The following is an 18,504-nucleotide window of genomic DNA, read 5'->3' on the forward strand; positions in this document are numbered from 1 at the left end:
CAGTACATAACAAAGAAATATATAACGAGATGAAATTTCCCCACGTAAAAGTCCATTAGTTTTTTTTCCATGCATTTCTTCGCCTCTTTGTAACAGTACATAACACAGAAACATATAACAGACACAGGAGACGCAATTCCTCAGGTACAATCACTCGCTCAGGTAACATTAAAGCAACAAACGTGGTGAGCGATTAGTGAAGCGGCGCCAATAAGTCCTTCAAGTGTTCCCCGCCTCATTATGCTCGACCAGGACTGTGTGTATAAAATAAGGTGATAAATAAAGCTCCACATGGCGTCTCTCGCATCAATTAAAGCGGGTGAGGCAGGTGAGTCTTGCTAGGTGGTGATAAATAGCGCTCACCTGGTTACCTTAATGGCCTCACGAGCGCACCTGGCTCAACACACCTCACTAATTGTTTTTGTCTTTTCTAAGTCTTATTAACCCCTTCAATACTGTGACACATTTTTACCATGAGTTTGTGTACGGTTAGACCATTTAAATTTACATTAGGAAGAGTCTATGGAGGTCAGAAAACTAATGGCCAGAATCATCACTCTTTTAATCCTCACTTAAGTTTCTGAAGGTGTATAAAATCACTAAATAGTAAGCAGAATGAATATGAAAACGCGTCACAGCACTGAAGGCGTTGGTTATATTTGTGTTCCTCGTAAGGTGGGATAAAAGACCAGGTGGTTTTCGTCTTGTCTAATTATTTTGTTTGTGTGACCTCATCCTTGATTAATAGGCCTATGTGACTGGGGATGGCTAGAAGGAAGAGTTGGACGAGTAGTAGTAATAGTTTTTTTTAAGTAAGAGGGAAACTGGCCACAGGCAACAAAACACAGAAATTGCCCACTTAATTGCCAGTTTCCTTAGAGATCAATAGAGTTAACCAAAAGGCGAACAAATATCTTGAGACGAAGACATATTAGTATTGACTGACTGACTGACTGACTGACTGACTGACTGACTGAGTAACACACTGACTAACGTACGTATTTTCCTTGCTGTTCAACGCCTCACTGACTGATTGATTGACTGACTAACTAACTGACTGACTGAATAAGTAACACACTGACTGACGTACGTATTTTACTTGCTGTTCAACGTCTCACTGACTCATACAAATATCTCGATACCTCCCTCTTAAAAGAAATCAAGTCGTAGGAAGATGGAAATACAGAAGCAGGCGGGGAGTTCCAGAGTAGTAATGATAGTAATAGTAACAGTGATAATAATAATAATCTTGTGACATGATACACTGGAATGGATGTGACGGGGAAATTATTAGCTTGGTAATTGAATGAGAGATGAATAAAAGCCAAATTTCCTGCCTTTCCTCTGCCTTGTGAGTAGAAATAATTGGACGGATCCTCGTGTCCGGCTGTCTGTGATCTCGTAAGGAAGGAGACGCTAGAAAATTTACACTGATGCTAATGAAATGACTTCTTTTACTACTATAACTACTACTACTCCTGCTTCTCCTGCTGCTGCTTCTCCTTTTCCTCCTGCTCCTTTTCCTCATCCTCCTACTCATCTTTTTCCTCCTCTGTTCCCGATTCTCCTCCTCCTCCTCCTCCTCCTACTACTACTACGACTACTTCTACCACCACCACCACCACCACCACCACCACCACCACCATCACTGCCGCCCAGAGTCAAACAAAAGAAAGCAGGTCCATAATTATCTCCGACTGTTCTAATTTAAAGCCTAAAATGATGCCTGCAACAAACCTGTCTTATTTTCCGACTCACTGAGCCTCGACTGAAATGCTGCCTCCTCTTATTCCCCTCCAGCAGTCTCCATTTTCCTCCTCCCTTTCCTCCCTTTCTTCTTCCTCCACGTCTCAAGTCTGCCTGTTTGTCCTATCGTGCATAATTTCTGTTCCCTATTCGTGCAGTTCGTGTAGGTCGTGGCTAGAGAGAGAGAGAGAGAGAGAGAGAGAGAGAGAGAGAGAGAGAGAGAGAGAGAGAGAGAGGCTGACTAGTTTCTCTTTTTTCTCTCTCTCGTTGTCATCCAATCTTTTTGACTCAGAAGCAAAGAAGAAATAAACAACAATGATAAACTAAAAGAATATGAAAGTAGACAGAGAAATATGGATAAATGTCAGAGAGAGAGAGAGAGAGAGAGAGAGAATATCGTCATTTTCTTTTCTTTGTTCAGTCACCAAACCCGAAAGAGAGAGAGAGAGAGAGAGAGAGAGAGAGAGAGAGAGAGAGAGAGAGACAGACAGACAGACAGACAGACAGACAGACAGACAGACAGACACAGACATTGACTCCTCCCTGCCAATAAACTCTCTAGTGCTTGTTTGTGGAGGTGGAAAATTTTTAAATCGTGTGTTAAGATAAGTTATCTGTTTTGTTTACTCTTGAGGTTCATGTTTCGCTGGCCTTTCCTGAAGAATAATTAGATTAGTGGAGGAGAAACACGCAATAAAGGCGGATATAAATAACACACCACTTACACGCTTATTACTTGAACATTCTCACGTTTTAAGTTTTGTTATTTGAATTTAAAACTTAATTACTCCATTGTCTTGTGTGATCTTTATTTATATAGTCTTGCTACTTTGGTGAGAGAGAGAGAGAGAGAGAGAGAGAGAGAGAGAGAGAGTATTTCCTTTTATTCTTTTTCTTTATTATGTTACTAAACCAGAAAGAAAAGTGCAAAAAAGCGAAGATTATGTATAAAAAGAGAAATAAGGAAAAAATACCATAGAGAGAGAGAGAGAGAGAGAGAGAGAGATTTTCCTTTACACATACAAAGAGAAAGCGTAAATAGAGATAAAAGTCATACGAAATATAGAAAAAAAAGAACTGAAAACTGAAATGAACAAAAAAACCCGAAAAAAAGAAAAGAAAAATCCAGACAAAAGGTACCACCACCACCACCACCACCACAACCACCACCAACACCACACCACCATTTAGATCAGTTCCATATTCTCTCTCGTCGCTTCCGTATCTCTGTGTATTGGTATAATGGATAGAGATTAATTGCCACTACTTCGCGTGTTGTTACCTTCTTCAGCGTGCACTTCGGCGGGCGGAGGTGCGGGGGGGCGGCGTCTCTCGTTTCGCAGTACAATGGTGGATAAGATCGCCTAATTTACGATCGTGAGGGCGTGTTTATGTTGGCTCTCTCGCTTACTCGCTCTTCACTCCCTCATATATTTCTCTCTCTCTCTCTCTCTCTCTCTCTCTCTCTCTCTCTCTCTCTCTCTCTCTCTCTCTCTCTGGTATTTTTCCTTATTTCTTTCTCCATTCATAACTTTCTTTTTTACTTTTTTTCCTTTCTGGTCAAAAAAAAGGTTTGGTGACAACGAAAAGAGAGAAAGAGGAAGGTTTCTCTCTCTCTCTCTCTCTCTCTCTCTCTCTCTCTCTCTCTCTCTCTCTCTCTCTCTCTCTCTCTCTCTCTCTCGTTAGCCCGAAAGATAATTAATTTTCCGCGAAGATAGGCTGTTGTTTTTTCTCTCAAGTGATTTCAATATACCTTAAGTGTTCACAATGGTGCTGAAAAACCGTACATCCTTTGCCATTTTCTTTGAAGCAGTTTATCTTTTACCTTCCACTTTCGCCTCACAATATAAACCGTACATACTTTGCTATTTTCTTTGAAGGAGTTTATATTATCGTTGCCTTTCACTTTCTCCTCTACTTTACTCCACTTAACTCTACTTTACTCTCACCATTACTAGTTTCTTAGGCGACAGAGATGACTCGGGTTCTGAAGAGAATATTTCATCTTAATAACGAAGAAATCACGTTAATTTATCACTACTACCATTAGAACACCTTAAAAACCTCGTGTACCTACAACCTCTTCAGTACTGGGACGCATTTTTACTACTAGTTTTGGGTATGATTAGACGATTTCATTTAAATTAGGAAGCGTCTACGGAGATCAGAAGATTAATGCGGAGAGTCTTCACTATTTCAATCCCCACGTAAGTTCCTGAAGCTGTATGAAATCGCCAAATAGTAAGCAGAATACATATGAAAATACATCATGGTACTGAAGTGGTTAACTAGAACATTTCCAAATAGTGTTAGTGCGTTGTGGAAGTGTTTTAGCAATTGGAACTAGAGTGACACGAAAGGAAACAGGTGATAAATTCCTATATGTTGTGAATCTTAGGCACGTATTCCTAAACACTTATGTGCTTCACCTCCACTATTTCAGAAAACTTTACTTAAATTTTTACGAGATTTTAACCCCTTCAGTACTGGGACACACTTTTACCACGAGTTTTGGGTATGATAAGAGCATTTTATTGACATTAGAAAGGGTCTATGGAGATCAGAAGATTAATGGCCACAGTCTTCACTATTCTAATCCCCCACATGGGTTTCTGAAGCTATATAGAATCACCAAATATTAACAAGAATGAATAGGTAAACACGTCCTGGTACTGAAAGGGGTTAAGGTGTTTTTACGGTTCTAGAGGCAGAATGATACGATTTCTACATTAATATTTGGAAAAATACACTTGAAAACCCCGCTAATCATTTCTGTGGCCTTGGAAGATAGTCGTGGTGAGAGAGCAAAGCGTTTTTGAATACCTTACATGCAAGAATTCGAGATTGTATAAGAAATTGATAAGTGAATAAAAAAGAAATAGATAATAATAATGATACATGCTACTTTTTCTCTTATCACCTTCATACGTTGGTCTATTCATTTAAAATCCGGAACACACATTCGTTAATCCGGACAGAGGATAGTGTTTTGAGTAGAGCCGCTCCGGATTGGTCTGGCGATCCGGATAGAGCGGGAGGCCGATTTAGTGAGTATTTACGTGTACGCGAGGTGGAGAGACGAAAATCGGATAAGAGGAGGAGGAGGAGGAGGAGGAGTGTGATGATGGAGAAATGTTGCAGAGAGGTTATGGTTCTGACGTGGGCTGCTTTGTGTGACCCGAGGCGAGGAGGAGGAGGAGGAGGAAGAGGAGGAGGAGGAGGAGGAAGAAGAGGAGGAGGACAAAAGGAGAAATGAAGGAGGTAAGAAAATACAAGTGAGTGAATGGTAACAGATAAAGGGATGAAGAAAGACAGATAAGAAGAATGCGAGGAGCGGGAAAGAGAGAGAGAAGAGGAGAAGGAAGTTAGAAAATGATAAGACGGAGAAAATGATAAGGGGAAATATAAAGAAAAAGGGAAGACCAAGAATATGAGCAAGACTAAGCAAGAAATAAAAAAAAGGAGGAAATTAAAAGGCAAAGACGAAGAGGCAGAGAGAGAGAGAGAGAGAGAGAGAGAGAGAGAGAGAGAGAGAGAGAGAGAGAGAGGCAAATGAAGAAATAGAACAGAGAAGAAAGATGGAAGAGAAAGTGAGATGAGTAGATGAAGAAGGATGTAATAATGGAAAGTATGAAGATGAAGACAAAGAAGAAGAAGAAAAAGAAGAAGAATGAGAGAGGGAGGATATAAAGATAAAAAGCTGAACTAATAAATAATAATAGAAAACAAAGAAACAGAAGAAGAATGACGTACCAGAAAGGGAAGAAGGAAAAGATAAGTGATGAAAAATAGACGAAGAAGGAAAAGAAAATGAAAAGAAGGAAATAATAGAGGATAAGAAAACGAACAAATGGAAAAGGAATTAATGAATAAAGAATAACGAGAAGGAAGACAGAATAGAAAGACGAGAAGAAAGGAGGAAGAAAAAAAATGAAAAGAAAATGGCAGTAATTGGACAAATGAAGATGGAAAAGGAAAGAGAGAAATAAATAAAAGAATAAGAAAGAAAAAAATGATGAAGAGCAAAACATGGAAAGAAATTCACACTGAGACAACGGATGAGAGAGAGAGAGAGAGAGAGAGATGCACTGAGCCATGAGTATTATAAGAACAATCTCCACCATCTTAATAAAGTAGAGTGTATATGGTTGTGGAATGAGATTATCTGACCACCCACTGCCTCCTCCTCCTCCTCCTCCTCCTCCTCCTCCTCCTCCTCCTCCTCCTCCTCCTCCTCCTCCTCCTCCTCCTCGTTCGTTCTTCTCATCCTTACTGTGATAAATGAGAGTTAGTCGTCTCGTGTGTTCTCTTCTGCTTTTCCTTTGGCATGGGTACGCTTCCTCTCTCTCTCTCTCTCTCTCTCTCTCTCTCTCTCTCTCTCTCTCTCTCTCTCTCTCTCTCTCTCTCTCTCTCTCTTGTTTTCTTCCTTTATTGTTTGGTATTGTTGTTTTTCTTCCTCTTCTTCTTTTCTGCTTCTTGTTCTTGTTCTTGTTCTTCTTGTTCTTGTTCTTGTTGGTATTCTTCTTCGTTTTCTTTATCATCATCATCATCATCTTCTTTTGAGAGAGAGAGAGAGAGAGAGAGAGAGGGAGCACCATTTTAAAAAGCTAAGTGCTATATATATTCCTCAATAATCCCGCCATCTATTGTCCGTGCGCCTTGAAGCGTTGAAACCTTCTTGTGTAAGGCGTTGTGAGGTGAAGTTTAATTAATTTTGCACCAAGCTACGGTCGTGTGAGCAGCGCTGAGGGCCTAGTGATGCCCGGCCAAGGCGAGCCCACCACAGTGTTGCAGGGAAGAAAGAAGAAAGATTTACTAGTGTGCAATGTGCCTTTCTTCTTTCTTTCCTCCTTCCTTCTTTCCTTCTTCCTTCTTCCCGTTATTTTGAGTTTCGTTTCAGCATTTTTCTTCCTTCATTTCTTCCCTGCTTCCTTCTTTCCTCTCTTTCTAAATTTCATTCCAGCATTTTTCCTTCCTTCATTTCTTCTCTCCTTCCTTTCTTTCCTCCTTCCTTCTTTTCTCCTTTTCTGAATTTCGTTCCAGCATTTTTCCTGCCTTCATTTCTTCCCTCCTTCCTTCTTTTCTCCCTTTCTGAATTTCGTTTCAGCATTTTCCTTCCTTCATTTCTTTCCTCCTTCCTTTCTTCCCTTCTTCCTTCTTTCCTCCCTTTCTTAATTTCGTTCCTGCATTTCCTTCGTTCGTGTGTTCTATTCTTTGCTTTTTCTTTCTCTTAATTTTATCCCTTTCTTCCTTTCCATCTTTTCATTCTTCATTACCTTTTCTCCTCATTTTCTTTATCTTCCATTTTTTTTTGTTTCTAGTATTCCTTTTTTTCCTTTTTCTTTCTATCAATTTCTTTCTTCCTAGCTTTTCCTTCTTCATTGCCTCTTTCTCTTTACCTTTCTTTTTATATTTTGTCTTCTATTTCTTCTTTTATTGTTTCTAGCTTTCTTTTTTTCTTCCTTCACTTCTTTTCTTGTAATGAAAAAAAAACTATCCTTGTGAAATAATGCTTCTTTCCTCTTCCTTCCTTCTTTTCTTCCTTCTTTCCCTCATCACAAAGATCTACATTTATGATATATTGCTGCCTTTATTCTCTCCCTCTTGTGCTTCCTTCCCTCCTTATTCTTTCTTCCTTTCCTTCCTCACCATGTCAATATTCTTCTCACTCCCTTACATACACTCTCACGCCTCACTGGTCCCTCTCACACCTCTCCTCTCCCACGCACTCACTCAATATCCACCACCATCCTCCTCCTATCCCTTCTCACATTCTCTCCTGTTACACTCTCCTCGCACTCTCCCTCACATTCCTCCATTACATTAGCACCCCATGAGCGCCTCACCCCAGCACCACAGCACCACACCGCACCACGCACCGCCACACTGGTAAACTTTCGCACCTGTTTCTCAAAGTCTGATAAGCGAAACTTCGTAGGCATTGACTTTTCTCCTTGGCATTGTAACTTGAGCTAAGGATGAAAGCGTTGTGTTTCGTCTACCTTGGGACGCGAAATATGGATAAATAGATCCTCAAGGGACATTTGGAACGAGTAAGTAGAGTCAGGAAACCGTAATCTGCCTCCTGCCTTGTTAAGAAGTGTGTCATTGCTTCTTTTTTATACATCGGCATCTCTTACCGTCGTGTTGATTCACATGGCGCAGTGGGGACGATAGGGGGAGCTTGCAGTGGGTTCAGGTCATCCCTCCCTTCGCAGGCTACTTATGAATACGTAATAGGATGAGGAAAGGCCGGCGCGTCCTTTGAAGAGCCACTCACCCTAAGGACAGCCGTGCGAACCCTGCGCCAAAGGAACCGTGTGAAAATATACCGCAGGAAAAGAAGGAGGAAAGTAAAGGAGGGAAAAAAATTGGATTGGTTTACGTAGGAGAAAGATCTAGTGGTGAAAAGGATTTAAATGAGGAGAGGAATAGGACTAGCGAAGGATGGGCGAAGGAAGCCAGAAGAAAGAGAAAATAAGTGAATAGAAGTGGAAGAGCAGAAGCACAGGCAGGGAAATGAGCAAGAAGTTAACTGATAAGGTGGAGAAAAGGATGAGGCAGGAGGAGGAGGAGGAGGAGGAGGAGGAGGAGGAGGAGGAGGAGGACGTGCTTCATGGATCAGATAACTCGCATCAAGTTTTCTCTCGCGCCTCAAAAAATAGCTAGACCATTTACTCTGCCTCCGAGGCCTCTGCACCAATTTATTCCAGTGCTTTCCAGCCCTTGAAAATACCTGCAGCTTTTCCTTCGCGGCTGAAGACACCTGAACTAATTATTTGAGTGCATGTAACCTTCCTTCGTCACGGACTTTGTCGGGTCGTTGGGGAACACTAATCAGCGCTGGAAAAAAAAAAAAGATAAGCGAAAGAAATAAAGTGATGGAAAGTAAGAGAGGTGAGGAGAGTGTTTGATCCCAATAGACTCAGTGTAAATATTCGTGGAGCGTCGCACCGTAAGACCCTCAGACACACACGACCTCACACGGAAAAATTACTCATGTCTAGAGCACACTGCCTGCATCCAGAGCCTCTCTGCGTGCCACTCGCCACACGTCCCGCCGCACTCCGCCTCACCTCGCAGTCCTTCAGGGCACACACGAGGCACTTCCAAGCCTCTCGTGGCTTTCCCAGCCTCATCACTTATTCCTCATCATTTTCTGCGAATAGCTCAAGGCACGGTGGCGAGAATGGCGCAAGTCACGCCTGTTTTCTCGCCGGAATTACAGTACGGTGGTGATAACTCGTCTGGGAACTGCCGGGTGACGCCGCCGCCTCGGAGTGACCAGAGGCGCCCTGAGAGGGGATTGCTTTTTCCATTACGTTGAAGGAAGCGATAATTGTTTGCATTGTAAGTGTAAGAGTGTAAAAACGTTATAACGGCATTTGTGTCCCGTGAGGCGCCTTCTGATCCGCGGCCTCGTAATTCAGCTGGCCATCGCGATGCCAGCGGGGAAGGGCGGCGAGGAGTCGCGACGGCGGCGATACACTCCATTGCATACCTGTCGCCGGAACGTGGAGTGGGCGGGGCGGCGCAGTGATTCCCTGGTGGTACTCGCCGTGGAGGAAGTGTTGCGACAGCGGCAGGTTTGATCGGTAGCTTTGAGTCTTGTCTCGCGGCCAAATCTCTCCTCTGCTCCTCCCCGGTGCAGCGTGCGTTCGTCAGTTCGGTAGTACCATAGCCGCGCCGGGTTATGTGGGACGGGAGAGAGCCGTGCGGATGGCGTTGAGTGGAAGGTTGAGGCAACATAAGTAAGTGTATGCGTGGGAGGCGCGTGTCGAGCTGGAGGTGAGGGGGCGGCGCGGGCCAAGAGGGCAAGGAAGGGGCGTCGGCAGGGGAGGGCGAGGGCTGGGAGAGGAGGCGGGAGGAGGCGAGAGGGCAGAGGGCAGGGAGGTTTAGCAAGCATGTGAGTGAAATCCGCTGCTTCCGACCTTCTTCTTAAACGCTGAGGTGTGAGTCAAGCGGCGGCACAGCACGAGGGAGCTGTGTGCTGCTGCTACTGCTGCTGGTACTGCTGCCTGCCCTGCTGCTGACCTTGCTGCCCTCACCACTCATTAGCGAACCCCGGAAAAGTGTGTCAGTATCGCTACTATTTGAGAACCATCGAGTTGTTTTGAAACGTGGTTCGGGCATTTTTCTATATATCCCACACATGATGTATTGTGCATAACTTTCACTCACTCCCGTTGCAGGTGACGCGGCGGAGCGGAGGTACCCAGCGTGCGAGAGATATGACCGTTGTTGACTGAATAATCGAATCGCTGAATAAAGTCCTCCTTGCGCCAAAAATGGAAGATATAATTGCATCGGAAAATTTACTCGCTGCCGCCTGAGATAAACCACCACAAGTATACAATGTTAATGCTCCCTCTTGAGAAATATTTTTATGCGTCTTGTTTTTTACTCCTCGTATCTCTCAAGTCAGTAGTGTTATAAAAAAAAAAAAAAATCATCGTGCAATCAAATTTTTTACATCTCTCCTCTTACTTCGGCATTAGTGTCCGGTCCTATGCTACTGTGTGTGTGTGTGTGTGTGTGTGTGTGTGTGTGTGTGTGTGTGTGTGTGTGTGTGTGTGTGTGTGTGTGTGTGTGTGTGTGTGTGTGTGTGAGGCAACAGTGAAAAAAAAGAAAGACAGAAGGAATAGGAAAAAAATATGAAAGGAAAGAATTCAGCAAAGTTTACTCTCTCTCTCTCTCTCTCTCTCTCTCTCTCTCTCTCTCTCTCTCTCTCTCTCTCTCTCTCTCTCTCTCTCTCTCTCTCTCTGCCCCATCTCCACACCTTACCAAAACACTATAATACCACAACAAAAATGACAAGTCGAATAAATCCACCTTAGTCTGAACACCTGAACACCTGAACTGTATCACAAGCACCAAAGAAGACCACAAAAAAAACATTAATCGGACGGACACGGGACCAACACAAGACAAGCAAGCAACAGCCTCCAGCCAAACCCGTGACTCGCATCTTTGTATATACGAATGGTAACTTCAAGACTAGTAGGGAGCTGAGCCGCGCCTTCTCTCCCACTCCGAATTATGTCAAGGGAGATTTAGCACCTGTGTTACGAGGCTTAATACAGGTAGGCGCTGCTGCTATCAATTAGGCCTCCGTGGTGGTGGTCTACGTCTGGCAGCGAGGTGGTCAGGGCTGGTGAAAGTATCGTGCGGTGATGGTGATGGTGATGGTAGTAGTGATGGTACAGAGAGAGAGAGAGAGAGAGAGAGAAAGCCGCAGGGTAAACATCCCTCACTGTTTCTCCTCGTACGTTTCAAAGACAATCGTTCACTCTGTTGCTTTATGAGAGTCCCTTTGTGTGTGTGTGTGTGTGTGTGTGTGTGTGTGGGAATCTAAAGTACAAGCCACGAAAGTAATTAGTGATAATCTTCTTCCCTGAATATAAAGAAGACGGAATGCTTATTGTTTTAACCTATTTTCTTGTATTTCCTCTTATTTTTCAATGATTTCGTTAGTTTGCGATGCTTTGATATGTAATTTTCATCTCTCTCTCTCTCTCTCTCTCTCTCTCTCTCTCTCTCTCTCTCTCTCTCTCTCTCTCTCTCTCTCTCTCTCTCTCTCTCTCTCTCTCTCTCTCTTTAATAATGTCATCACTTTAGGCACGTGAGGTACAGCCGTATCAGTGAAGCCAGCCTCCCTGCATCTCTCTGAGCCACGCCCTCGAGGAACCCTTCAAGACAGCTCCGTGTAACTTCAGAGCTTTCTAATTCCAGGTTGCGGTGAAATGCAGCGAGCGCGTCATTGCCTCCAACCGATCAAGTGAGCCAGTAGATGCCGCTCCTCGTGAGAGTTATTAGGGCGATTGAGGATTGAAAATGGGCACAGATTACAGGGGTTTCTGAGGTATTGCTTCCCATAAGAGGAGAATATGATGTGGAATAATGTAGATATTTGGTAGTGAGTGTAATATTGAGTGGTATTTGTAGCTTGTTTTAAATTGTTACTCTAATGGTGATCGGAATGGGTGAAGATTATTGGAAGGGCATTGATTACAGGTGTTTCTGAGATATTGCTTCCCATAAGAGGTGAATATGATGTGGAATAATGTAGATATTTGGTACTGAGTGTAATAAATGAGTGTGTGTGTTAAATTGTTATACTAATGGTGATCGGAATGGGTGAAGATTATTGGAATTTCTAGGATTTGGCGCCTTTGGATTGTTAATTGATGGAAATAGTCTACGTATTCAGAATTAAGTGAAACTTTATGGCGTCAGCAAAAAGTGGTGTATATAGAATATTTTGAATGATTTGACTAAAGTAATTGAAACAGTAAGAAATGTAAGATGCTGCTCCCTAAGATGCTGCTCCCTTTACGGTGATGAAATGACCCGAAACGCCCTCAATACTGGTACCTGAGCGAAATATTATGAGGTTTATTACGAGTAGTACATATAAAATGCGTTGAATGATTTGACTAAAGGTGATGGAAATGGTTAAAGATTATAGAGACCTCTGAGATTGTGATGCATTAAGATGACAAAGTGATGCTGGAAAACGGTGCTTGTGTTCTTTATTGAGCGAAGTATTATGAAAGGTCCAAAGATTATAGGGGCTCCTGAAATATGGTTCCTGTGAGATAACGAAGCGATGTGGTGAAATGGTGTCAGTATTCGTAATGGACCGAAACAATATGGAAGGTTCCGAAATAATAGGTGTTCTTGAGGTATGGGCGCCTTGGGATGACAAAAGACATGCTGTGAAACGCTCTTGCTGGTCGTAATTGAGCGAAAAGATATGAATGACTTTAGAAAGGATCTCTTTTTGTTCCACGGGTAGAATGATCACCTGGGGGCATCTAATAACCTGGACGGTACAGGTGAAACACTCGAGGAATCAGGTTCACTTCCCTCTTAAGTCCACGTTGATTTGTTCTCCTCTGAGGCGCCAGGTGGTGAGGAGGGACGTGGTTTGGCTGTACAGTAGCTTATTTTGTCCCCTTTTGTTCGTATTCTCAAACATTTCTGCACTTCACCACTATTTGAAAAGGCTTTATTTAAATTTACACGAGTTTTTTAGGGTGTTTTTTTATGGTTTTAGAAGCAGAGTTGCATTATTTCTACATTATTAACCCCTTCAGTACCAGGACACGTTTTCAGATTTATTTTAGTTAGTATTTGGTGGTTTTACACAGCTTCAGAAACTTACATGGGGATTAAAATAGTGAAGACTGTGGCCATTAATCTTTCGAGCTACGTAGACCCTTTCTAATGTCAATAAAATGATCTAATGGCGCACACAACTCAAGATAAAAATGCTTCCCAGTAATGAAGGGGTTAATAGGAGAAACACTCTTGAAAACCCCGCAAATCATCTCTGTGGCCTTTGAAAGTAGTCGTGGGGAGAGAGTAAAGCGTTTCTGAATACGGACCCAGCTGTCTTTCAGTACCCAGGGAATACTAATAGCCTTGAAACAGTCGTGATGAAGGTGCTGGACATGAAATATAGCAGGTGGTCTTGTTAATGTGGGATGATTCAGTTGTGGCTGTACAGTAACTTTTTGTCCACCGAACCAGCTGTCTTCCAGTACCCAAGGAATACTTATAGCCTTGAAACAGTCATGATGAAGGTGCTGGACATGAGATAGTGGAGGTGATCTTGTTTATGTGCTGCTTTGTCTTGAGCCAGTTGTATCTCAGCACCCAAGGATTACATATGGAGTTGTAGTTTTGATGATTGAAGTGCTGGACATGAGGGAATAAAATTAGTGTTGTTGATAGAGTAACTTTCATATTAACCCCCTCAGTACTGGGACGCATTTTTACCTTGAGTTTTGAGTATTATTAGAACACTTTACTGACATTAGGAAGGGTCTATGGAGGTCAGAAGATTAATGGATACAGTCTTTACTATTTTAATCCCCCGTGAGTTTCTGAAGCTGTATAAAATCACCAAATAGTAACCAGAATGAATATGAAAACGTGTCATGGTACTGAAGGGGTTAAGGAAAGTAGTTTGCTATATATGGTAACTTTCTTTCCTTTTGTTCTTGTTGTATTTATGTTCCTTGTCAAATTTGTAGCAATGTCTTCTTTATCAATTTGGTTTTTTGTTTTAATCTTAATTTGCATTTGTCTTTGGTCTGTTAATTGTATTTGTTATGAGCTGGTTACGTCCCTGGGTGAAATAAGGTTGTTAATATTACTTCTTTCCTTGTTGTTGTTGTTGTTGTTGTTGTTGTTGTTGTTGTTGTTGTTGTTGTGCTGTTGTTGTTGTTATCATTATTATTATTATTATTATTATTATTATTATTATTATTATTATTATTATTATTATTATTATTATTATCATTATTATTATTACTATTATTATTACTATCATTATTATCACCCTTTTTATCATTATTATTATTATCATTTTTATCATCACTGCTATTGTTGTTTTATTTCATACACGCAACATGAGAAACACCTCTCACTTTGCACACCTGGAGAACACGAGAACACCAGACACTCATAGAAAACAGTATAGACAACACCTATATTCCCATGAGTTGAAGTAACGTATTGACCTTTTAGTCACTGCCACGTGTGCTGGGACTAAATCATACGAGTGACAGGAGAATTAAAGACAAACACAGCATTACTCCAAACGCTGAGCAGTTAATACAAGTTATGAATATACATTAAGACTGGAGTGGCAGTGACAGGCGACGTGGCGGAGTAGGAACAGTGGCGGGGAAAGGATGATTAACGCTGTGGTAATTAAGTTAAGTACTGATGGTTTCTGTTGTCCGCTCTCACTGACTGTTGTGAATCTTGTGGTGGGGTAACGGATTCTGGTGCTCCTGGAAGAGTTGGATAGGGGGCTAAGAGAGAGAGAGAGAGAGAGAGAGAGAGAGAGAGAGAGAGAGAGAGAGAGAGAGAGAGAGAGAGAGACAGACAAACAGAAATACCCAGAAAGAGACAGAGAGACAGAGACACAGAGACAGAGGGGCAGAGAAAGACAGAGACAGAGACAGGATTAGAGAGAGAGAGAGAGAGAGAGAGAGAGAGAGAGAGAGAGAGAGAGAGAGAGAGAGAGAGGCATTTGAATAGTGAAATTTCCAGCATGACGGCTTTGTACTGTGGGCGAGGCTGGCGCGGCGGGCGGTCTGTACTTTTGGGGTGACAGGAGATATTTTGGGGGCAGAGGGAGGCGTTTGAACGTGAGGCAAGTATTATTCCGGCATTTTGCTCCTCACGTTCCCCGCAAACCAGTTTCTTAGACGGCGTGTGTCCCTCAGGGGTGGCGCGTGTCCTCTTAGCAGGGTGGTCGTGTCTTGAATGGCCAGGGCGTGTGTGGGCGTGTGCAGGCGAGTGCGATTATAACTCAGAAATAACCGTGACAAAGGAGGCGCGGTGTGGAGGGATGTGGCCGCTATGGGAGGACTTGAAGAGACGTAGGAGGGAGTGGTCAAAAGGGCGTGTCTTATCCTTTTTTAGCTTACCTCCATTTCGTTTTTTTCCATCGTTTTTTTTAATATAATCTGCTTTACTCTCTCTCTCTCTCTCTCACTTTATTTTTTGTAGGTTTGAATTCATAAGAAGGCTTTAAGAAATAATGATAGGAGAAAAATAATCCGCGTTGAATCTTCTTTAGAGAGGGCGTCAGGATCTTTGGAGCATCAAGACTCCTGCATTGAAAAGAAGTGCACTGCGTTCTCAGTTCTGTCCGGCACTGATGATAGGTGATATTTAAATGAAGCTAAACTAATTGTAGCTATTAGCATACAAGGGGCGAAGATCTGTTGGCTTTGCTTCATTTAAAGTTGTCATGTAACAGCTCGTCCTTGTGTTCCGTCATGCCTTGCTACACCTGAATGGCTGTGTGGAGTCTCTGTGGCGTGAAGGTGTGAAGAAAGGTACTTAATACACTAAATCTTCAGAACAACACTGGACAGGCCGCACCACCTCCCCCTGTGTTGCTCCTGTCGCCTTCTTGCTCTCTGGTTTCGGCTTGCCTTGAAACTCTTGGCAGGTTGTTGCTGTCACGTCTTATCTCCCGCGGACGTGAGCCTCATGTCGACCAGGTGGGAAAAAAGGTCTTGTTCCCAGGTAGACTTATACTCTTTTCGCTCTTGCCGCTGTGGAAAAAATATAAGGCAATAAGTGAACGAACCGCGTAACATTCCTAGGCTGGACAGGTTTGGCAGCTTGCTCTTGCCTTTCTTAAGTGTGATCTGCCCCTCCTCCTCCCCACCTCCTGCTCACTTCCTCCCCAGTCCACTTCTTCCCCCGGTCTTTGTTTGAGATGCCACGCGTCAGTGATGGAAAGAATGCAACGATTGGAGAAGGGAATCACTATTTTATTCTGGGCGTGGCGACTCCCTTGTTCATCCCGGCATGCGTGGGTTGGGATCCGAGCTTTGCATTAAGAGCATGACTATGACCCGGCGAATACCTGAGTGCGGAGGCTGTCAGCGTGGCTTTTAAGGCGGCTAAAGACCAGAGCCTCAGTAGATGTTTATGCTGCTCTCAGTGGGATGTTGACAGCTTCACTTAGGCTCATGTTGTCAGCACGTGCATCATATTTTCTGAATTACCGCCTTTGAATTTTATTCGTTATCATTCTAAGTTCAAAAGGGCGATTAGAGGTAATTGCGAATGTGCGTTGCCTCGTCTCTGCCTGTGTTGATGTGTATTTCACTGACGTGTATTGCATTTAAGAATCAATCGGTGTAAGTCTTATTAAACATTCAGCCATGATCCTTAAGACTTTGTTGAAGGGAGGTAAGAGGCGGTAAGAGGCTTTGTCTGTTCTTAACTCTCTCTCTCTCTCTCTCTCTCTCTCTCTCTCTCTCTCTCTCTCTCTCTCTCTCTCTCTCTCTCTCTCTCTCTCTCTCTCTCTCTCTCTCTCTCTCTCTCTCTCTTGTCAGGTGAAGCGCGGGAATTCATGAAGCACACGACACAGCAGAGGAAAAAAACGGAATATTGTCTGGAAATAACACTCTTGAATTTTGTTTAGAAAAGTGAAATTGAATATTAGCTTGATTCACAGTGTGAAAATTTGAGATTGAAAAGTTAAATTAGATTACTCTATAAGTAATAATGGCGAATTTTTCTTTTAGAAAAAATAGAATTACGAAAGTCTTTACATAATGCTACTAAATGTTGAGATTAAAAAGTAACGACATACAATTTATAAATAGCTGTTAAATTGCGAACAAGAAAATTAATCTTTTTTAAGTAAGGTCATTATATATATATATATATATATATATATATATATATATATATATATATATATATATATATATATATATATATATATATATATATATATATATATATATATATATATATATATATATATATATATATATATATATATATATATGTATTATTTCTAAACCGACGTGAGATAGAATGATCGAATCTTATAGGATAAGTGCCTTGCAAGCTCTCACCTGAAAGAGTCCAGGTCATAGGAAGGTGAAAATACAGAAGCAGGGAGAGTTTACCAGAGAAAGGAATGATTGAGAATATTGGTTAAGTGTTGCATTAGCGAGGTGAACAGAATATAGGTGAGGGAAGAAGAAAATCTTGTGCAGCGAGATCGCGGGAGGAGGGGAGGCACGAAGTTAGTAAGATCAGAAGACCAGTTGACGTGAAAATAGCGGTAGAAGACAGCGAAAGATATAGGATTGAGGCGATGAGAGAAAAGCTGAATACAGTCAGTGAGAGGAGAGGAGTTGATAAGACGAAAATATTTTAATTCCACCCTGTCTAAAAGTACAGTGTGAGTGGATCCACCTCGTAGTACTATATAAGAAGCATACACCATACATGGACGGATAAAGGCCCCTGAACAGAGTTAGCAGAAGAAAAACTGGCGGAGACGATTCAGAACATCTAACTTCCTAATTCACCACTGTCAGATTATTGAGCAGAAAAAAGTAACATCATAATACTCGTCGTAATAGAACTGTCAAAACATAACAGAGAACAAGAACATCAGAATATTGTCTGGAATTGAGATGAGGAAAAAAAATAATAATATCGGAACATCAACACATACCGCTGTCAACTTTTTATATTTTTTCACTTGACTACACACCTGAATCATTACTCTCGTTAATGAAGAGCACACGTCTCCTTGTCAGGTTCTGCAGGTAAATATACAACTCTTAATGCATCTTAACACATTCCCCTTCCCTCCTCCTTCTTTCCTCATCCCTCTTAAGGAAAACTGGACTGATTTGTTTATTATTTTTTTTTTTTGCTTCGTATAATTACTTATCGAAATTAGTTTCTGAGTAGTGAGTTATTACCTTAGGGGAAGAGAGAGAGAGAGAGAGAGAGAGAGAGAGAGAGAGAGAGAGAGAGAGAGAGAGAGAGAGAGAGAGAGAGAAATAAATAGGATTAACTTGATGTACAGGATAATGTGTCCCTTTTCTTTCTGTAAAATGAGAGGAATAACTATTAAGATAATGTTTCTTAGCCACACACACACACACACACACACACACACACACACACACACACACACACACACACACACACACACACACACACACACACACACACACACACACACACACACACACACACACACACACACACACGAGACTATTAAGGGTCCTAACAGTCTACTTTCTCCCTCAGGTGAGTCGTGGTTGGCCTGAGGTGAGCGGAAGCCTGCTAGACACAGGTGAGGGTGCAGGTTAATGGTCTCACCTGGAGTCTTAAGTGTGCGCTCCGCCAAAACAGCTTCTGATTGCTTTTTTATCCTTGTTATTTAGTGAATGGAGTTGCTAG

Source organism: Portunus trituberculatus, chromosome 29, assembly GCF_017591435.1.
Source record: "Portunus trituberculatus isolate SZX2019 chromosome 29, ASM1759143v1, whole genome shotgun sequence".
Classification (NCBI taxonomy): Eukaryota; Metazoa; Arthropoda; class Malacostraca; order Decapoda; family Portunidae; genus Portunus; species Portunus trituberculatus.